Consider the following 15,417-nt stretch of genomic DNA (forward strand, 5'->3'; position numbering starts at 1 on the left):
GAAACATCCTGTAGAGCCTTCAGGCAGGCCAAAGTCGATTCTAGAAAGGGATTTAAAGCTTGAAGTCTATTGATGAGACCTACAGCCACTCCTCTCTTCCATCCATCACCAGTTTCATCTCTTTCCACCGCCATTACAACAATCTGGTCCTGTATTCCTGCACAGTCATGCAAAGAGTCCGGTTTTCCTCAAATTACAATTTTTTCAAGGGACAAATCAAGCACATGAAGGCTCATACACTCTACCTGTTAAAGCTCCATCAGGACCCTTCAATCGTGAATGCAACCATGCTCGTTTCAGCATGCATCCCAGGAGGAGAAGCAGCTATAGGATGTCCTATAGGAATCCTGTAGCAGCTGATCCGCTTGGAGTACACACTATGGAGTCAATAGCAGTTGAAATCAATGCAAGAGGCATGTAACTAGCTCCGCTTGAACGTGAACACCTCCTTGACAGCTGAGAAAAGGCAGAGTCGTGCATGCAACGTTCACCACCAGAGGATCAGGTCCCGAAGCCTTGCATGCAGCATCAGCCAATGAACGAAGGAATTCCAGTGCCTGTGCACGAAGCAACAGTGAGCAAAGCCATCGTTCCACGTCCAGAAACCTGCAGAGCACATCCACGGCCACACAGGTAAGTGCCTAACCTTATTTCGTCAAATTTCATAGACTATACTATGAAAACTGCATGTCTGTGAATGGTGCGGATTGAACGAATTCGGTGGCCAGTCAACTGGCCACCCACAGTCAGTCGAATGGCCTCGTGGGATCCGAACGAGCTCGGTTACACTCAAATCCGCCAAAGGGATGTGGAGCCGACACGTGGGAAGTGTCCAGTCGAGGAAAATCGACGGATTTGCAGTGAAATCGGCGGATGGGCAGTGATGACGGCGGGTAATGGCAGAGATAGAAAATGGCAGTCAGAGACACGCCGGAGAATGATGGCCGTGACATTGGCTAACGGATCAGCCTGGACACCTCACCCCCGTGCCATGAATCGTGCCATAATTCAAAATCCTTTGGCCAGAGCACTCACATTAACCACTGTCATTTACTCTTGCAACCGGTTTTCAGCAACATATGCATCCTCCTCCTCTGTAGTTCGTTAGCCCAAGCTTCTCGGCCTGTTTTAAACTCCTCCCACGTCCCAGGCTTGCTTAGAAGTGTCGTGACATCCTCCAGAAGCCGGCAAAGCTCTCTACAGGAAGGAGCTCTACAAGAAGCACAGCATAGCCTCCCGGAGCAGAGAAACCCGGATCTTCTGCGTCGGAATTGGAGTTTCGAAGAGAGGTAGGCTCGAAAACCGCCATTCCCATGCATGATATTTCGAAAGGTGGTAAATTAAACTATTTGGAATAGGAGAATTAAAACAAGTCTGCCTGTGGGTCAAGAATGGTGGTTTGCCTGTGTGATACACGGGATTTCTTTTAGTTGGTTCTGCGTCACATTCTCCTCCACGGTTCCTGTTAACAAATTCCTCCTGTAGAAACGATAAACCACTATAAGGGTTGACCTGTGCATGAAAATTATGACTTGTATGTGATTGGTGTGATAATTAAGCTCTGCACTCTATCTGTGAGAGCCTAATTTCCTTTTGACAGTCGAGTTTTGGGCAACATCAGCATTATAACTAGGGAATTGGTGAAAAGGGAGATACAAACATCTGAGAAACCCTGTCTTGAGAATCAAAGGAGGAAACCATACACAGAATTCCCCTTCTGATCAGAACACAAGCCAAAACAAAGCATTTTCACCATGCCAGGAGGGTTTATAAGAAAGGAACCCTCGGATTCTAGGAAATTGCAAGAAACTCCTGAGGTGGTAGACCTATTTACCCGTGCCAATTGGATGACCTTCTGTGACAAGATTCAAGGTCACGATGATGAGGTAATAGAAGAATTCCTAATGTCTCTGCAGCCTAAATCTAAGATACTGGCCACTGTAAATTTCAGAGGATTGACCTTAAAACTTACCCCACAACTCATCAACCGTGTCACTGATCTGCCATTGGGGATACCCTGGAGTAAAGAGGAGAGGGCATTGGGCCAAAAATCTAAAAAGGAATTCTTCCTACCAGAGAAACAGTTTTCAGAGGATAAAAATGGGGTCCGGAGAGCCAGCCTACATCCATTTTGGAGCGAGGTCAGCCTTCAGATCATGAAATACATTACCTGTGAGGGGCGGTTCAGTATTGTATATGGTTATCACTTCTGGTTGCTAACTGAGCTCAGGCATAAGATGGATTTACCCACAGAACAAAATTTAAGCATCCCATATTTCCTCCTACAATCATTAATGGAGTGCAGCACAAAAATGAAGGAAGGGACACCGGACCAGATGGCTCATCACGGGCTTATCAAGCTTCTAGTAGAAGATGCCCTCCATACCTATACTGTCCCTCTCTCCTGGGAGATTTTCCGCTATATGTCCAAGGATGATGATATCCGGATTCTGGCTGAGGAAATTACTTCATCCAGCAGTGAGGAAAGGGAGCACATTGAGGCCGAAGAGAAAGCCAAGGGTAAGGAACCCCAAGACAGACCACCATAGAAAAAGAAAAAAGAGAAACAAGAGAAGGGCCAAGCTGCTGAGCCCAAAACTGTGGGCGGAATAAAGGCACAAACGCCAAGGGAGAAACGGTTGCAAATTAGGGGAGAAAGGACTGAAAAAGTCCAAGCAAGTGAGGGCACATCCAAGGCAACCACAGCAAAATTGAAGGAGAAGGCACCCCCAGCCAAGCAGGCCAAAACAGTGAAAATTGTTTCTACAAGAAGCCCGAAAAATGTTTCTACAGGAAGACATAAAACAGCCAGCACAGGACTTTCTACAGGAAATCTGAAGACAAAGCAACAAACGGGAAAATCACCGGAAATGTTAGCTAGGGAGGCAGCAGCTGTGCTGGCCACTCTAAGCACATCTCCCAAGCAGAAGGGGAAGCGAAAGAGGGAGCCTCCCCTATATTTTAAGGCAAGAAGGAGTGTGAGGATTAAGACTGGCAGACCCCAGCCACCGTCAAAAGAACCAATCACAATTGTAGACACCCCTACCACACAAAAGGAGAGGTCCCCCTCCAAGGCATCCATCACTTATGAACGGGGAAGCCCGAAGACATCCACCTGGAGAGAAAGAATGAAAATGTTGGACACAAAGGCCTCTCTACAAGATGCTGAGACTATTCTACAGGAAACACTGGCTAGGCTGAAGGAGACTGAAGCAATGGAAGGTGAGGCAGCTAAATCACCACAAGAGGAAGAAAAGGTGGAGAAAATTATGGAACCGAGCCCCTAGCCTAGCTTGGGCTCCTACTATAACTTCTTAGAGGCCGGAAATATCATTCCTCAAAAATTCACAGTGCCACTTTTCCTTGCACTAGAAGAAGAGAGAGTGAGGACCCACACTTGGATGAAAATCGCTAAGTCCAAGGGTGTGGCAGATATAGGTCCTCTGGAGGAACAACTCAAAGAGGCAAGGAGGGAATTGGCTATGGTATGACATGTGGAGAGCAGCCAGCGGGTCAAGCTACAGGAAGAAAATGAGCTGCTTAGACAACAACTACAATTACAGGGACAAAGGAAGGAAGACAAGCCTCATATCTTGGGAGAACAATAGCAACAGGAGGAGCCCACAATAGCCAAAGATACCCCTGATGAACAGTAGAGAAAGGAAGGGATGCAGACTGAAATTGAGACACTGAATCGACAGCTACAGGAAAAAGAGTTGGAGACACAGTCTCTGAAACAGCAGGTACAAGAAAAGGAGGCCCAACTGGCCTGCATGGCCAGCTGGGCAATGGAAGCTCTATAGTGTAGGCATCCTGCCAAATCCAATGCCCTATAACTCAAGGATCAATGGTTACAGTTTCAGATCAATACCTTGGCCCAAAGGGGCATCACCCCATTCCAAAATTATCATCAGTTTGCAGCTCTATGTGGCAGTAGTTCATCTGAGGATAGGGCCAAATTATCAGAGTTCTACTTGCACAACTTTGCCCTTCCGAACATGAACGCATGGGATCCCAACATAGTGATAGGAGATTTCCAGCTTATGGCCATGGCCTCTTGGATGAGCCATGAGGAGAAGAGAGCAGCAGAGGTCCGCAGTATCATAGGCTGAGAGCTTAGTGAGCCACTCATGATCAAAGCAGAGCCGGATGACCCCTCAGCAGTGATAAGTTCCCACCAACACTTGGCCAACAGTCCTCAGGATCTACCAGAATACATTGAGCAATAGGCTCAAGCCACTGCCCACTTTGAGGACATGGAGAGACTATTGGGAGAAAACTGCCTGCATGCATGCACAAGGCGGTGGAACACACTGCCTCATAGCCTGAAGATAAAAGAATACCACTCTCCCACCAAGATGAGGGAAGCCTTGGCAAGGGTACCTCTCTACAAACAGTTGATGCAGAATTTGCAGGCCAATTGGATTGGCTTGAAATTCAGTCCTCCTTTACTTTAGGGATTGCTAAAAGGAGTGAAGGAAGAGGAGGAAGGTAGACAATGGGAGGAAGAGGAAAGGAAGGCAGGATTCCACGACCGGGAAGAGGATATCACCGTAGAGGCCTGGGACGTGAGGGAGGCAATCAAAGCCATAAAGGATGATGAGCTGGACTAGTTGCTCAGAGGATGAGCAACCCATTTAGCAGGGGGTGATGATGAGCCCCGAATTGGGTAACTTATTGGGCTCATTTTGCCTAATTGTCCTTGTTCAATCCTCCATTTTTCATATATTATGCATGTTTTTATAGTATGTTTATGCTATTTGAACGAATAAGGGTGTTCACTCTACCAACGAGGCTAATACATGGTCATTTCAGGTTTTTTGGAAAAATTTTGGAGCAAAACCAAGCAATTATGGCCCAGGTGACAGCCAAACTTGAGGTGAGGATTCGTAGGGAGGTTGTCTGTGGCATTAAATTTCCCTTCCTCGAAATTTCCACCCTCAACTTCGAGCTCAACAGACCACTAAAACGAGTTCTAAAGGCAGCCAAGCAGCTTTGGGAAGAGTGAATATTTACTAGCAGTTGGAACGGCCGAGTCCCTTGAATTTAGGAGGGCTACTAGCCCCCTCGTATTGTATAAATAGGAAGGCTTCAGCCTTCGTAGTTTACTTTTGGAACTGTTGGTATTTGCACTAGAGTGCTATCCTTTTCAGCTCGTTTTTCTTAGCTACTGTTGTACAACTTTCTTGTGATGATTATTTTTGAGTAATGAGAAGCAGCTTTACTTGGCATCAAATCTGAGTTCTTTATAGGAGCCTACAGCTCTTGGGGTTGGGCCCAACCCGAGTGCTAAGGCCTCCTTTATGTATTGTTATTTGTTCTTTATGTATTTGCAAAATCATTTTTGTTAAGTAGATTAAATCTTGTTGATTAACTAGGTCACTATTAGTGGTTAGAAAGACTTTTGATGTTCAGATTGAGTTGATAAGTTGTTAACAATGAAAAACTTCAAAAAAGGGCCATCAAACACCTCTGATTTCACCTCTCCATCAGTGGGATTAGGAGCTGGGAACAGGATGACCTTGCTGCCCATAAAAACACTGACTTTGCTTTGCCATGCAATCACTAGTGTTTGATTTTCATTTGTAGAAGTTGGTTACATGTTCAGATTTTTGCTTGCTTAGTTGCATAAGTTAGTATACATGGTTTCATTGCAGGTCAAACTTCTGTTCATTCTCTTTACTGGCAGCTAGATCAGATTAGTTCAATGTAACTAGGTCTTTGATTTTACAAGTCTTCGTTGGTTCAGTTGGAAAAACAACTTGCAGAGCACCTGTACCACTTCTCTACCTACCCATACTCCATCAACCCATCTACTCCATCCCTTAGCTCAGCTTCTTGCCTTACGTTTTCCATTTGCTCACATAACCCTAGTTTTGTGCAACATCACTTCAGTCCTCCTTGAACAAATCCAGCCATCTACATCTATCCTCAACTCCATCCACCAAGTCCTGGACCACCTCCAACCCTTATCTTACCTCCATACCCACTCCTTCAGCTTTCTTCCTCCATCCACCCTCCAAAATCCCATTTCTGAACAGCCTGTAGAAAAATTACAGACATCCTGTAGAAAATCACAGACATCCTGTAGAACCCTTGCATAATTCCTGTAGAAGCTCACGAATGAGGTTTCTTGATAGCCAAACTCTGTGAAACTCTCTGGAAGGGTGTTAGGGACCCCTTAGGCCCTCTCTGAACCTTCCCGACCTCATCCAAGCATTTCCTCTCGCCGATCCACCTCTACACAGTCAAATCGCATGCATGATAATTCTGGCAACTTATTCAAAAATACAAAAAAATGTTTTTTTTCAGATGTTACTGTAGAAGTAGCTTAGATACATGTATTTACCTTCCTAGAAGTCAATGGCATTTCTTTCATTAGCTTGCATCCTCTTTCTTGCATCGGTAGGGATAGCTGGTAAAATTAGGGTTTGCTAGGGTTTACGTTTCCTTTCAGCTTTCCAGTTCTTTCTGCAAGTAGATCAGTCTTCTTTGAATTAGCTTTCATCCATCAGTTAAAAAGCTTCTTCTTAGAGCTCATAGAAGTTGGCTTAAGCTCCTAGCGGACTTGTGCCAACTGACCAAGTGACAGCTGCGGCAAGAGCTAGTACTTGTGCATATAACACCGTCGCTTCCAAGTTTGTTACGAACTACCGGGTTGATAAAAGTAAAGAAGGGAGTCCGAGGAGTTGCAGCATTATTGCTGCAATACTGGAGCTCACCAGCACTAATTGAAGGAGTCTATTCCAGAGAAGCCTAGATCTGTCTGCAGAACAAGGACAACTAGGGATAATATGGTATTCTAAGCCCATAGGTACAGTTGTAAACGTATGGAGTTGAGTGTGGAACTTGTAAAAGAATTTAAGACATAATCCCAAAGAGCCAAGTCGAGTTGACAAGAGCTCATGGAGATGTAGCCCAAGAGGTTTGGGTGAACTCCTAATTATATTGTTGTTATGTGTGTTGGTTATTATTTGCATTATTTGATGTTATATCTTTTTTATATCACAAAAAGAAAATCAACTTAAAGCACATAAACAGTTAAAGACAAATGCAAGCATACCTATTTCAAGTTCTTAATTCCGCATTTGTAAACATAAGCATATATCTTGGGAATATATAAGCTTTGGAGTGGGAGAGGTTCTTGTTGATTGGCAAGAAGCCTTTAGTGCCCCATTTTCAAATCAGTTTGATTGTAAACAAGGCATATCCTGGAAAATTATTCAACGTTGGCTGGGCAGTATGACCATATGAGACTCATATGCCAAAAAATCTGAGGTCTAATTGGGATTTCACATTGGGGAGACCGCCTTACAATGTGTAGAAATTCCCACTGTAGATCACCTAATAATACAATATACTAAAGCAAAATACTTGATCCACTTCTACAAACAATTATGCGGAATCTTAATCGAATTGAGCAAGATCAATTGAACACATATAACTGATAAGGAGAAATCAATCACACATAACATAGAAAAAATAACCCGGGGAAAGCCTCAGCCTAAAACCTCAACTTTGTATTATCATACAAGTGGAAATATAGTCTGAATTACAAAAATAATCAGCTCACAAGCTATCCTGCTCTCTCTGCAGTCCCTCTACTGCTCATTGATAGTCAAAGGCCTCTCTCAAACCTTCTCCTCTACCCTCCAAGCCTCCTATTTCTTTGCGCAATTTTCCTTGGGGTTTAGTGCATCCACTTGTGTGAATTGGCCTCTTCACACACTCACTAACCTCTGATCTAACTGCACAATCCTGAAGGAGATAAATCCTTCTCCATGGATGAGCTTCCTTTATAGGAAAAATCCATCCAACTGATAGTACATTGTCCCTCCTTTGATCTCAACTGGGTCTCTGTCTGAACTGACATGCATGAGTTATTCATGAGATAATATTCAGTTATCTGAAGTGCAGCAGTTATATGCAAGCATGCATTAACTAACTGAACTCACATTAATTTAAACAAATTATTTAAATCAATCTAACTAGACTTGACTCAGTTAACTGAGCCAACTAATTACAACTCAAATTAGAACTCAACCTCATCTCTTTAACTGATGGGTAAATTCCTCAATTAATGGAGAAACTGTTGCATGTCCTCACATAGACTTCATGTTTGATTTTTCACATCTAATTAACTCATGGAGAATTAATTAATTTATTTTCAAATAGTTGTTTAAGTTCAAATTCTAATTTTACTTCCTATTTTTAGTCCAGGGATTGACTAAAATAGGAATCCATCCTGAACTGCTAAAAATAGAATGCTATTTTTAGCACTTCCATTTTTCATTCCCTGTTGTTCAATCCAGCACTGGTACCCAAACTGTTATTTTTAGCACTTCTATTTTTAGCATTTCTTGTTGCCATTTTCAACACTCCCTCTCAACAAGAAAGGCATTCAGCTCGAACCCGATCATGTACCTTTGGAATGTTCTGCATGCAACACTTCTCCCAAGTGTGGTTGCTTCAGCAACTCTAAAAACAAAAGAACTCCCACTGACCTCTCTGTTGGGATAGAAACATACTCTGATGCTGAAGCTCTACCTGCTGCTGACAAGTTCTCCCTCTCTGACCTCTGAGCTGCTGCAACAATCCATACATCTTGCACTGTTGCACACCTCTCTGTGCCATCCTACACTGGTGCAACACTTCTGTGCCTCTCGCATTGCTGCAGCTTGCTAGCTCTATACAGTCCTAGGACTCCTGCACCGTAGCTCTCTTTGTTGCTCCATCTGCATCTGTCTCTACCCAATCAATCAGTCCTACTACTCCTTGATGGGGCTCCTATAGTAAATTCGAATCAAAGAGTTTGGGTACCTCAAGGATCATGCCCCTATTTCAGCCTTCGTGGGACGATCACTCCACATCGCCCCACCACCTACCTGGAGGTATGGATGCATGTGATCCTGCTACCCACCTGGCTTGAAATTTCCCCCTACTGGAGGTCTCTGCATGAGTAGATGTCTCTACTTGATCTCCTCTCAGCTTCTCTAGTTGTGGCTACTCCACAACCTCCTAAAGTTGCTTCACCAATCATGGCTCCTCCACAATCGTTTAAGACTTCTTCTAGTGCTGCATGTTGAGAGGTAATGTACTCTCCCTCTCAACCACCACGTCTCCATCAGTTGCCTTGCTCCTCAAGGTTTTGCATGCATCTTGAACCTCAAGAGCATACAGGTTCTTGACCCGTGAACTAATCTGCTTCACTTGTCTAGTGATGATGTGTCTAAGGAAAACCTTTCCCTTACTGAAGGCTACATCATAGCCTCTGTCTTCCAACATCGCGATCAACACCAAATTTCTCTTCAATCCTGGTACATACTTGACATCAGTCAAGGTAATGCGAGCTCCATGCTCCCTCTGAAAAACAATCGTGCCTACACCTGAGACACTATACTTTTCATTATTATCCATCGCTATGAGTATCTGGAGATCTTTCTCCTCCAAAGTACTGAACAAACTCTTGTCACCGGTCATGTGGAAAGAAGCTCCACTGTCAAGAAACCAACCACTTCCCACCATGGATGAAACCATGCATGCGAACAATGTGAAACCCAACTCGAACTATGAGGCTAGTGCCTCACCTTCTGATCCTTCCACAGATCCCTTCTTGGATTTCCTTAATGGACAATTTAGAGCAAAATGGCCCACCTCATGACAATGAAAGTATCGCACCTTCGATTTGTCAAACTTCTTCCCGCCATGGGAAGAACTGGATTCGAAATGAGAAACCTTCTCCTTCCCCTTATTCACCTTACTCACTAAAGCACAATTTTATTCATCCTCCATGGATGAAGAACCATCTCTAGTGCTTCTTCTTATCTCCTCCTGCATTAGATCCGACCAAAGTCATTCCCAATCTCGCAATTTCTCTCTTCCATTAACCAAGTCTTGGTAGTTATGCCAACTCTTAGGAAGATCGAGGAGTGAAAGACTCACCATATCATCATCAGCTGCTGTGATCCCTAAACTTCCAAGCTCATCCCTGCATGTGGTGAGCTTTTTCAGATACATAGAGATTGTGTCGCCCTTTTCACACTTGATATTTCGAAGCTTGTCTTTCAGTGCCAGCTTCCTCTGATCACTGCTATTCTGATATAGATATTTCAATGTTTTCCACATTGAAAATGGTGTCTCCTTCCCATGGAGACTCGAGACTATGTGATCTCAAACTCCCTCCAGAAGGATTCTCCTTGCTCTAGCCACACATTTCTTCCATTCAGCCAATTCAGCAGCACCAATCGAGTTGGGGACTCCTTGATCAATGAAGTCCTTTAAACCGTTATCCTCTAGTACTACTTCCAAGCGATCCTTCTATGCTATATAATTCGAACTGCCATCAAGGGCATATTTGAGTCTTAAACCATTGAACGCCATAGGTGAAATAGAGATGTGATAAGAACTTGATTTCTATATTCAGGAATCACAAACTTCAAACTTCTCCCTTCTTGTATATTGTTCTTCCTTGATCACCTTTGCTTCGGTACCATGTAGAAATTCCCACTGTAGATCACCTGATAATGCAATATACTAAAGAAAAATATTCGATCCACTTCTACAAACAATTATGTGGAAGCTTAATCGAATTGAGCAAGATCAATTGAACACATATAACTGATAAGGACAAATCAATCAGACATAACACAGAAGAAACAACCCGGGGAATGCCTCAGCCTAAAACCCCAACTCTGTATTATCATACAAGTGGAAATATAGTCTCGATTACAAAAAGAATCAGTTCACAAGCTATCCTACTCTCTCTGCAATCCCTCTACTGCTCATAGACAGTCAAAAGCCTCTCTCAAACCTTCTCCTCTGCCCTCCAAGCCTCCTATTTCTTTGTGCAATTTTCCTTGGGGTCTAGTGTAGCCACTTATGTGAATTGGCCTCTTCACACACTCACTAACCTCTGATCTAATTGTGCAATCCTGAAGGAGATAAATCCTTCTCCATGGAGGAGCTTCCTTTATAGGAAAAATCCATCCAATTGATAGTAAATTGTCCCTCCTTTGATCTCAACTGGGTCCCTATCTAAACTGACATGCATAAGTTATTCATGAGATAATATTCAGTTATCTGAACTGCAACAATTATATGCAAGCATGCATTAACTAACTGAACTCACATTAATTTAAACAAACTGTTTAAATCAATCTAACTAGACTTGACTCAGTTAACTAAGCCAAATAATTACAACTCAAATTAGAACTCATTCTTATCGCTTTAACTGATGGATAGATTCCTCAATTAATGGAGAAACTGTTGCATGTCCTCACATAGACTTCATGTTTGATTTTTCACATCTAATTAACTCATGGAGAATTAATTAATTTATTTTCAAACAGTTGTTAAGTTCAAATTTGAATTTTACTTCCTATTTTTAGTCCATGGACTGACTAAAATAGAAATCCATCCTAAACTGCTAAAAATAGAATTCTATTTTTAGCACTTCCATTTTTCATTTCCTGTTGCTCAATCCAGCACTGGTAACCAAACTTCTATTTATAGCAGTGCTATTTGAGCACTTCTATTTTTGGCATTTCTTGTTGCCATTTTCAACACAATGTTGATGAATCCAACACTATCAACACCATGCCAACTCTTCCTACATCTATAAGGGAGTATTTTCATGATATCTTGTTGTAAAATCTATGAATCTATTATGAAGGTGGCAGTTTCTCCTTCGTGCTTGTTCTTCATAGTAAACATATTATCTCCTTGCTCAACCCCTCTCCCTTGGAATGGTGGCCTTAACCTCACTGATTTGATTTGTAGTATATGGTTTATTAGGTATTAATTGAACTTCTAATGTCAAGGAAGTCCTTTGACGTCGATTACTTCAATTGTTCAACTATAAATTATACCAAATGTCAAACTCCATTGAGTCACAATTTTTTTAATGTATTGTTCCCTCTGCCTATGAATAAAATACTATAAAAAATAATACTAAATGCACACCACACTACACTCGCAACTAACCACAGGTGTGGGTCTACTTTTCTCTCCATCCTCTCTTCAAAATGATCTTAGGGATACAAGAAAAACCCAAGAAATACCCTTGATACTTTTCTTCTCTTATCATCTAGTATGTGAACTTTCCTGGTCCCGCCGCACCAGAATTTAACTAAATTAAGTTCCTCAAATAAATCTTTCTAGGGCCCAAGATCTATATATCCCCTCGGGAGACAAGAGATACCATCCACCACACTAGCCTCCAAACCTCTATATATCACCAAGAGAATACCGGTCCAAATATCCTTCATCATCCACTCATTTCTACATTTCCACCTCAATAGTGAGAAAAATTATTATAAAGATGAACATTACCAAATTTTTCCCATAGTATAGCTAAGAGTGGGGGATATTCTCAAGTATAATTGTCAAAATCAAACCGGAACTAGGAAAAATACCAACCAATCCCTAGAAAAATAATTACTTGATATAGATGCAAGGGGCCTTTGGCCCCCATCCCTTTGTCATCTCAAACCTTGCCACTGTGTTGCTCGCTTTGTTGAACTTATGGGTCAAGTTCCCACCAATTCTCCCTCATAGTGTGTCACAATATCCTCCCTTTCTTTGAGACTGCATCTTACAAATCTATCTTCTCCCTACCAACAACCACTAGTACCATGCTAGGGCACAATATTCACCTAATAATAAACACTTTGCAGGTTGCAATTTGTTTCTCCTTCCATCTCCTTACTTTTACCTTGGTATACAAACCTTTTTATCATGTTGCTCTTTGGACTACATCTTCCCCCACAAGAGAAGTTGTCATTAAGCTCAACATGAGTGCCATCCTCCTCACACGGTTACAATCACCCAACCTCTCCTACTGGCACCATCTTGGCTGGCATATTGCTGACCCAATTAATTCCAGTAGCAAATGAAAACCTTTGTTTAGGACAGATCCCTTAACCACCGAGTTTTCCATGATCATAATTGCTTGCTTGTTCCCCATGTATTTCGATGCCCTTGTTGAAATTAATGGAGAATGTATTATTGGAGAAAGTAGGCTCATCATTTGTGTGTGAATCTTAGTTTAGGAATTAGTTCCTATATTTTAGGTGGTTGTTCTAACTCTCTTATATGCATGTAAACTGTATATTCTTGATGATTAATGATGAATGTGTAGAGAGTTCTACCAGAGGCAGTCTCCAGGTGAAACTCCTCACCTGTGAGCTACATAGTTTCTGAATATATGCTTGTTTCTTCTAATTTTAAAATGGTATTGAAGCTAGTGATCTTTTAGCGGTTGTGAAAGTATTAGCCTGGCAAGGAGGTGAAGTGCTGAGAAATAGCACAAGGGATTTTTCTTTTCTCTGAGGTAAATTGGAGTAGCGTTGGATTTTCCTTAAAAATTGTGCTTCCCTAGCTTTGGAGCGTCGCGGGATTTGCTTTAAAAAGCGTGTTGTTCACTCTTTGCTCTTACCATTTCTGTTCAACGTGCTCAATAAGCACGGATCCAACCCCCAGATGATGAGCTACGGTGTTTGAGCTGGAAGGTTGTCGTGGTGTTGTGGATCTGCCTGCATTGGTGGATCTGGAACTATGGTGCCTTAGATCACTATAAGTGCATGGGGCCTTCGATTGTTGCAGGTGTGTGGTACAAGATGAATTCGTGGTGCCTTCTCACAGGTAAATTAGAAATCTAGTTGGAAATTGTGGTGTGTTTTTGTATGTCGATCTCCCATGGTGTTTTGTAGGCCGATCTTCTGAGTCTGCAATGACATCGATGTGGTGTGGAATCCTGGTGTGGATCTAGATGTTTATTTTTTTCTTTTCCAATAGGTGCAACATAAGCCGAGGTCCAAACTGCGGTGTCTTCCAGTCGGAGAAGAATATCAGTAGCCATGACAGTAGATCATCAGTTATGGTGTGTCTACCAGTTGGAGAGCAAGATCCGAGCAAGTAGTGTGGATCTAACAACGAAAGTGACAATGAGATGAAGTGTTTGAGAAGAGTTCGTGAGGCTCGAGAAACTATCCACTGGTTATGATATTGGTGCTGGTGGCGACAAAAAATAATGTGTGTTCATCCATGGTGGTGCACTAAACGTTAAAGAAATTACTCGCAAGACATCGTTTGTCTAAGAATTGTTGGGAGCTATTCTCTGTGTTCTCGATTGTGTATTGACTTGAAAATCGTTGCTTGGTGGCCGAGATCCACAGGTCCAGCACAGGACTGATGGGTGGCCTTTTAAATATCAGATCTTTGACTGTGTGGTGGATCTGCGTGCTGGCTGGTGGCATCAAGGCCGAAGTGATGCGGTGAGCGTGAGGCCTTTACACAATCAAAGAAGACATATTGAGATGTCCTGTTAAGGGTATTTTCAGAACCGTTTTTTGAAAACATATATATATAAAATAAATAAAATAATAATAAATAAATAAATAAAATAAAATAAATAAAAATAAAAATAAAAATAAAAATAAAAAATAAAAATAAAAATAAAAAATAAAATAAACATAAAAATAAAAAATAAAATAAACATAAAAATAAAAATAAAAAATTTAATATTTTAAAAAGGAAAAGCGGGTTCTGTGTTTCTTTTGGGGCACCCATGTGAAAAGGGGCTCTTATTTTTTTTTTAAGGGATTTTTTTTAGCATCCATCTGAAGGGGTTGTATTTTAAAAATTTATACTCTTTTTTCAAAAGAGGGTACCCATATTTTTTTTCTCTTGAGAGATCCCTTCTCTAGATTTGGAGATAGATCCGTATTTTAATCAATTTATGAGGTTGAAAGTTTTTTTATTGAGGAATACCTATCACGATGAATAATCAAATGGTAGAGGTGTACTTGAACAAGAGCAATAAGCTTGATGGGTCCAATTATTCTAATTGGAAATTCAAGTTGCAGACCCTGCTTGAGGGGAAAAGTGCATGGGCGATTGCAAATGGGGATGAATTGAAGCCAATTGTAGCAGGAGGCGGAACAACTGCAGCAATTCAGGATTGGGAGAAGAGGGAGAACAAGGCGAAAGTGTTGTTGAAATTGTCAGTGAAAGACTGCATTATCCCTCACATCAGAGAGTGTAAATCAACAAATGAGATTTGGACAACTCTCAAGGATTTGTATGAGATAAAAAATACAAATTGCTTATTATTCCTAAAGAGCAAGATTCTCTCCATTAAAATGGAGGAGAATGAATCAATTGTTGCATTTATCTCTCGGATCAAGAAGCTGAGAAATAAGTTGGCTGATATAGGGGAGACAGTATCGAACACTGATCTCATCATGGTTACCATGAATGGTATGAATGATGATTATCAAATGTTCATCAAAGGCTTGAATGTGAGAGATAAAGCCCCAAATTTTGAAAAATTGACAAGGATTCTGATGCAAGAGGAAGAGACGCAGATGACTCTGAAACCCCAGAATTCAGATCTTGCATTATTGGAAAAGAAGAAGC

Source organism: Pinus tabuliformis, chromosome 2_1, assembly GCF_031772625.1.
Source record: "Pinus tabuliformis cultivar Carrire ecotype Pingquan chromosome 2_1, CPIR1, whole genome shotgun sequence".
Classification (NCBI taxonomy): Eukaryota; Viridiplantae; Streptophyta; class Pinopsida; order Pinales; family Pinaceae; genus Pinus; species Pinus tabuliformis.